Raw genomic sequence first — 8,735 nt, 5'->3', positions numbered from 1 at the left:
AAGTCTAATAATTGAGTAACAGAATTGTAGACTGAGAATAACTTTCCTATTTCAACCCCAAAAGAAACCTGAGAGAACTTACGTGATTTTTCAAATGACAGCAGCAGGACTTTGTAGAAATGGAGCTCAAGTCGTTTCCTCATCGCTAGCCCAAGTATAACCACCAGATACAATGGTTGCTACTGGATACTGACTTGTTAAAAATTGAAATAATTTACTCCAGCAACAAACTCTGGTCTTCACCATACAACTTAGAAAATGAATTTGAAGCCAGTTTTTCTAATAGCAGTAGCCTACATTGAATAGGCATAATGTGTAAGTGTATACACACAGAAACGTACACACACACACAGAGGCTTCCTTTGAAAATCTTATATTATTAAAATTATCTCCCTGGAGACATACAGTGACTTCATTATGCTGTCTCTATGTCATTATTTCTTATTAGCAAGCAAGACCTCCTAGGCATATTTCTTCCTGCCACTCACAGAGTTTTGGCCATTAGTAACTGCACATATTCACACGATACAGAGATCAAGGTAAGAGATTTCACTAGGTTTCAAAATTGTTATAACAATTTGAACACTGTTCTTTTTCTGGATCAAATCTATTTCCTTCCTATATTCCTCTTAGCTGGCAGCAAACAATGATTACCTTCTTTTCAGTGTAATGAAAAAAATAAAGTGCCTAGCACTACAGTTTTAAAATGGAACAAGAATTTAACAAATTTTGGTCACCATTTTACTTTCTCCAAGTCATCAATCTAATTCTGAGTTGTGTTAATACAGTTTCAGTATTTAATACTCTTTTTCCCTCAAAGGTTTTATGGCTTGTGATTCTAAATGAAAGCTTGCAATATTATATCAGCAAAGCTTAATATGAGCCATATTTTCCCCTTTTGCATGATGTGAGTTTATGTAATATAAACCAGGTGATCTAATATGACAAGCTTCAAAGCCCCTTTTGCTCTCGGAAACCAAATCAAATATTTGAAAAAAAAAAAGGATGTTAAGGCTATCAGATCTAATGCAGTTACCACTTAATTTAGCAAGTCAGCATTGTTTTCAGTAGGATAACAATTAGTATCTCAATTTAGCAACAACTCCCATAGAATGACGGGCATGAAGGAAAGCTAAAATTATAATTGTACCTACAAACATGCTTTCATGTAAAATGCTTTTATAAGTCTGTTTTTAAACTCAGATGAGACACACTTATCTTCCCAATTATATCTTTGCTTTCTTATCTCATACAGAGATAACCTGCCTTTCATTTTCTCTGTTTTATACTTTGGTGGCTTAAGTTTTTCACCCATACTTACCCCATGGCTACTTAGTTGATGTTTACTCATGCTTGTGCCTTACTCTCAGCTATTCTTAGCCCTGATACTCATGTCTAGTGAAGGATAGATACCCTTATTACTTTACCTTGTAGTACTTAGTAAGAGTGTATACCAATTTATTGTAATTATTATAATATTATAATTATTTCATTATAATAATTTTAATTGTGATTGAAGAATTAAATATTCTCTAAATTGTGATTTTTTTAAAAGGTAGTGTTTATGTGGGTGTTGACAAATAATCAACATTTTGACCAACAGAATAAAATTTAATTTCAACCCTGTTTTTTTTTCTTTTTTTATTTTTTTTATTGTAATTAGTAAAAGGGTTACATGATATTTGCCAGATAGAAGGTGCATTAATTCACATACATTGATACCCTTTCACATGTCTTGGTACCCGTATCCCTCCCCCCCCACACCCCCCACCCGACTTGGTTTTCCCCCCTTCCCTATCAAATTTCAAATATCCAAATACAAATATAATTTCAACCCTGTTAATATCATTCATGAACTAATAGAAGAATACTATCCTTAACACTTAAATTTACACTTAAAGACCATGTATTCCTTGCTTAAACTGGAGTCAAATATCTAGATATTATTGTTTCACTGTTATTTTGCACTAGAAACCTTTAAATTGGCCTTACTCTTTGCTGTTCTTTTAATTACAACACAATGTAAAATCTGAGTATGTTATGAACTTTAACAATACTTTAAATTAATTTCTTAGTTTCAATAGTCATAGTCTTAGATGTGCAATTCTTCTGTTAAGTGAAAATTGTGTGTTTCTATTTTCCCTCTACTTTTGAGTACTTATTTACACACACAGGTTTCAAAACCAGAGCCAAGATTCTTGGTACCAATATCTTCATAAGAGAGCTGCAGCCTGGAATGAAAGAAAGATCTCTCTCATAGGCAGTATTAGTAACAAAAAATTTCTGAGCATTAATATTTCTGAGCACTTTACTACTTGCTTATTTTTCCCCATACTTTCCTCCAGGCCCCAATCATTTGAGGCAGATGCCATTATTTTCCTCTATAAAAATGAAAAGCTAGATATGAAACATTTTAGATTTACTTGTCTGATACTGTAACTTTTTGTTTAAAAGGCACCAACTCCTCACTTAGGCTCATGAATTAACTTAAAGAAGAATAAAAACCTGATCTTTGGTTTCCATTTTACATTTGTCTCCTTGGCTCTAAACCTCTCTCTTGTCCTCACCGTATACCTGGGAATGGAAGGGCTGATGGATAATACTGTAATGAAACGGGACCAAAGCTACCTTTAAGAAACAGTAGTGACTCACAGGATAGACTATGAGGACAAATATCTGCAACATGAAACTATATACTGGAGCAGGAATAACCATAACAATGTCGGTAACCAGATTTCTGCTCTCAAGTGACTTTTCTGGTATTCGACACAAAACCAGAACTAAGATAATATTCAACCAGACTTCTACATTCTGAACAAGTCTGCTTAGTTATGTACACCTCTCACCCCAGTGAAAATAAGATCACTTAGCTACGTTCAAACCCACTTCATTGGTTCTGTGGTTCATGTGGGTGTAAAATTGGTCACATGAATTAATGTTTACTGGGAAGAAATGCACAGACTTCCTTTGATTCATGATTCCCAGCTTCCTTGGTCTGGGTGTCCTCTCAAATTTCATGTTTTAGTAGATTATCCATCCCTTCCATATGCTTCACTTCTACTGTTAGCAAAGGAATTCTTCGTTTATTGCTACTCCTGTGATACATAATACTGTGATATATAACACAATTTTATTAAATCTTTCATAAAGATTTTAAAACTTGTTCCAATGTTTTGTGGGTCCATATTATATTGTGGGTTCATAATATTGACTTCAATAATTAGACTCAGTCTGTGTGATCCTGAAACCAACCAGTCACATTTTAGAGGTCTTGTAAAATGCAGAACATTATGCAACAAAACACAAAAGTCATTGAGTTAATCTTTAAAGTTGTGCATATAATACAGACTTCTTTATACACAATGACATATATATATATAATATAAAATTGTTTGAAAACTACATGGCCTTTTTTTGTCTCCACAAGGTTTAATGTTCTTTAAGTAGTTTGGCTTAACAAAAAAATGTCAGTGTTAAAAATCATGAGAAGGTATCAAGGTGTGAGAAGTAATGCACCTACTTCCTGAAGAATGTAAATGTAACCCCTCTATATATTACCTCAACAACAACAAAAAAGATTAGCATCCAAAAAAAAGAAAAGAAAAAAGTTGTCAGTGTTATCTACTGAATCCTTCTCTGATCTACTAGACAGGTTAATGTATCACTGATATATCTGTTTTGCTTTTACCTCTTATCACTAAGTCTTAGTCTTTGCAGAAACATTTGCTCATATTACAGATTTTATATATATGTTGATTTCTCTTGAGGATTTTCTTTTGCTAGTCCTAGGCTTGGGCTCAGGGCCTGAGCACTGTCCCTGGATTTTTCTCAAGGCCAGGGCTCTACCACTTGAGCCACAGCACCACTTCTGGCTTTTTGCTACGTATGTGATACTGAGGAATCGAACCTGGGTCTTCGTGCATGCTAGGCAAGCACTCTACCAGTAGGCCAAACTCCCAGCCCTTCTTGAAGGTTTTTTTCTTTCCTTTATTAAGTAGATCCCTTGACAATTTTACTGAAGATATTCTTAATAATAAATGTCCCTGAATAAATAGGATAGTCCTTTTTTGCAAAATGTTTGCTATGATTTCTTGGAAAGCTGTTACTTTTCAATTGATTCAGTATTTAAACATCACAAAATGTCTTTAAACTGTCTTGGTTCAGGTAATAACACACGACTGCTGGTTTAATGACAAAGTGACAGATTTTATTTAATTTTTAGAATCAAATAAACCTGACCATTGCTTACATATGTCAGAAAATATAGGGTTCCTATATAGCCATATCATTTTTGATATGTATTCTGATATCCCAGTATGACTTGGAGCTTCAATGTTAAGTGAAGTTTATTTCTGGGATAAGTCTTTAGCTATTAGAATGAGGAAGTCTGGTTTAAATTCAAAAAGCTGAGAGGCAAAATCCATTATGATATATGTCAGCTTTGTAAGGCCAAAGAGGAAATTTCCATATATGTATCAGTCCTTGGTTATACAAAAATTTCACTTCCATATTATTTAACAAACTGAAATGTTATCTTCAATTTTTGTTTTATATAGTGTGAAAATTGAAGTTTCTATTAACAATTTTTACTTTCTTGGGGAAACACAAAGCATTGCTGAGTCAATGCTCTGGGTCAGTCTTTGATCTATGTTTGCTGCTGCTATAAGAGGGAGCCACAGCCAATTATCTCTTGATTGAGAGGACTGTCAACCTCTTAACCACAGCATAGTGTACAGAGCAATTCATGTCCAGAAAAAGAAAAGAAAAAAATGTCAAAATTAAGATAAAGTCCAGAAAAAAATCAAAGTTGACCACAATCCCCAAGAAATAGAAGGAGAGTCATATTTTTTCCCCTGATGAATGTCTTTTTTCCTGGTGGTTTCAGATGACTATGATCTTCTTCTTAATAGTGTTCTTTCATCTCTGCTTTCCTTTGTCCCAATTTCATCAGCCATGATGCTGTTTTTCCTACAATGTGATCTCATTATTTCCATACATGAGGAGCATTGTGCAAACTTTTACATTGAACCTGAATTATAGTAGCACTGATAATGCTAGAATGTATGAATAAATCGCTAACTAATCACTTGTATGCTTTATCAAGACCCAGTATATATTGGATCTAGCTTCTGCATGTGAAAGAAAACATGCACTGCTAGTATTTCTGAACTTGGCTTGCCTCACTTAACATGACTTTTTCGAGATCCATCCATTTCCTCCAAAATGTTGTCTGTGAAAATTCCATTGTATATAGGTACCACATTTTTTATACACTAATCTCTTGTAGGGCATCTGAGTTATTTCTTTAACTTGGGTATTAAACATTCATACTTATTCTTCCCTTTGAAATAAGATGAAATTTCAAGTTTATGAGTAAGGCCATTCAGTCTCATTAGCATTATGAACATGGCCACATGACTGTCTGGGGGAAACATTGCAAGTGTATTCAGATTCTATATGCAAACTTTTTCCTTTCCAGGCTGATTCTATATGAAAGCAAATTAAAAGTCGATGGACTTAGATTTAAATACAAACCAGCAATATCAAATTGGTCATCTAAGAGGAAGGAAAGGCCAAAAAGGAAGGAAAGAAAAATAGGCAACATACTTTAGCCATAGTAATTTAGAAATAAAACCTTTGAGAAGTTTGCAATCCTATTTACACAAAAATCACTAAAAGTGGCTACTGTTTATAAGTGTTAAGAAACAACTACTAAGAATACCATAAACAACTCTTTCAGGATACTGGTAAGGTGAGTTTAAAGAAAAGTTCTCTAAGGAAAGGTTAAGATCCAGTTTGAGACACAATAACATTTAGCACCAAGTATCTGGACAGCTCCTTCCTCTGTAGAGGTGGCCTAGATGTTTTATACTGCATGACAGATATTATGTAGATGTTACTTAATCTTCTGCCCTAAAAGTTGTGATGTCCTTTAAAGCTGAAGTTGTACTAAAATTTAAAATTATAGCTTGATATTCTGCAGCCATTTTCTTTAGCCGTTTTCTGCATGTCATCAAAGTTCCAGACATAAGCACATTTATTTCCAACTTCTACTTTTTCTTTTCTAAGAATGTCAGCACATCCTTGTGTTCAGGCTTTAAAATTGCAAACATAAACTTGAGAAATGTTCAACTATAGCAAGTGGTACTCTAATTTTATTTTGTATTTGCATAGCAAGTCCTGAACTTAATTTTGAAGCCAAATTAAACTATTACTCAAACACCCATGAGTCTTTCAGAGGTTGATGTCATATTCTACATTTCCAGTTTCAGAATTATTCTCTTTAATTTAGACCTGTAAGTGCTAAATTTTGGAGAAATAAGTTAGGTAGGAGAAATGCATTCTCTCAGAATTGTGGCTCAATATAAGCAATAGTCATCAATAGTCGTTGTTTTAGGTAAAATATTGGATGCTATTATTTTTGGATGTTACTGTTTTGTTGAGTAAAATATAGACTGGCAGAATGGAAATGGGAGCCCTATGTCAACTGAATAAAAGACTGGAAAAGTCTGAAAGTTCAGCTTGCATACTTCTTCCCAAATCAATTAATATCTTTAGCATCATTCAGTGCTTTGGCCCAGCTTGTATTAAATATTTTTATAAAACATAGTATGAATAATTCCTTAGGAAAATGTGTGGCTAATTACCAAATTTGAGTGACTATGAAATTTCTTCTTTTGAGAGTGCTGCTTTCATGATTAGTAAATATGCATTTGTTGACATAATAAAGGAAGACAAGATGTGAACTCCCATAAAATGATACAACATACATCATTACCAATTTGTTTTTTAAAACTGAGACTTGCCAGGCACTGATGGTTCACACATGTAATCCTGGCTACTCAGGAGTTGGAGATCTGATTTATGTCCAATAAACTATTCAGAAGAAGCTGGACCTGGAGTTGCTCAAGTGGTAGAGCACTAGTCTTAAGCAAAAGAAGCTTAGGGAAAGCACCCAGACCACAGTTCAAGGCCCACCACCAGCAAAAGAAAAAAAAAATGAGGCTTGTAAGATTATGAACAGTTCTAGGTAGAAATAGCTTGATCTGGGGTTCAAACACACATTGTGCTGTGTACTTCTATATTCTTTTATGGAGTACTGCTTCTTTACGTGACGACAATTAAGTCTCAAGGCAGCAAACTTAATGTTGCTTTTAGTTGTAACCATCACCCTGTCAGTCTTCTAGAGAGTAAGTGGTCTGAGATTGGGTGGGATAAGAGTTAATGCAATGACTTGTATGAATAAAATAGTTTCTCCAAACACCATGAAGTACAGATAATTTCATATATTCCTATTATGACCTATTCATTTCACAGCATTTAATGTGTGAGCAATCAGCCATACATAAAATCAATAGTTATTTTTGTTTATGATTCTTTGTTAATGACTTTCAGAGGGAGACAAGAAATCTGTGTACTTTATACTTATCTGAATGAATAAATCAGGAGTAGCTGAAATGATACTTTCTTCAATTAATTGTTTCTTTGTTGTATTTTATTGCTATTATACTTTTGCATAATCCTAGCATGAGGGAATGTGAAATTATTCCTCAGAAATGCTGGTTTTTAGAAAGAATAATGCTTAAAATGCTTTTGTGAAATAAAAAAGGAATAAAAAGGTTTTGTTAAATTATCTTGTGGTTGGATGTCTAAAATTAGATTTCTCTAGTCTGCGCAGATGATCTGAATGCCTACGCTGATCAGAGGGGTAAGTTCTTAAACATGTGACTCCACGTCTATAAGAAACAAAAGAAGGCAGGTCTGGAGAAAATACTTTTTGGTAATATTTTTTAAGTAAAAAAGCCAGTCAGGTGTCTATAGGCCATTTTTGTTTCTTCTTCAGAGAAGACTCTCTTTAAGTCTTGGCCCATCTTTTATTTATTTTTTTTGTAATTAGTAAAAGGGTTACATGATATTTGCCAGATAGAAGGTGCATTAATTCACGTACATTGATACCCTTTCACATGTTTTGGTACCCATTCCCCTCCCCCCACACCCCCCACCCGTCTTGGTTTTTCCCCCTTCACTATCAAATTTCAAATAACCAAATACAAATAAATTCAATATATCAGATAACAAAGTGAGATACTATAACAATATGAGATAACCAAGGGACAGCAAAGGAGATGAGAGACAACATAGTACATTAAGGACAACAATCATTCATTATATGGCTTTTGTTTCACTATCCTGGAGGTCCTTTTAATTAGCTTCATACTATATGGCCTTATGTATCAAGGTTTTGCTCTATTGCAGATCTCTGCTAGTAGAGCCCAAGGTTTCTACTGATTATGACAAATGAGGGAAACTGTAGAGCCTATGTTCCTTTGAGTCTGGCTTACTTCACTTAATATGATTTTTTCTAAGTCTTTCCATTTCCTAACAAATGGGGTGATGTCATTCTTTCTGACAGCAGCATAGAATTCCATTGTGTACAAATACCACAACTTGTTGATCCACTCATCAACTGAGGGACATCTAGGTTGGTTCCATATCTTTGCTATGGTGAATAGTGCTGCAATGAACATTGTTGTGCTGGTGGATTTAGTATGCCCTTGTTTCTGGATGGTTGGGTAAATGCCAAGTAGTGGAATTGCTGGGTCATAGGGGAGTTCTATATTTAGCCTTTTGAGGCACTGCCACACTGCTTTCCATAGTGGTTGAACGAGTTTGCACTCCCACCAACAGTGTAGTAGTGATCCCTCCTGGCCACATCCCCTGCAGCATCTGTTATT

This window comes from Megascapheus bottae, chromosome 15 (assembly GCF_031878675.1).
Source record: "Megascapheus bottae isolate mThoBot1 chromosome 15, mThoBot2.hap1, whole genome shotgun sequence".
Taxonomy (NCBI): domain Eukaryota; kingdom Metazoa; phylum Chordata; class Mammalia; order Rodentia; family Geomyidae; genus Megascapheus; species Megascapheus bottae.
Note: the sequence above shows the minus strand (reverse complement) of the source record.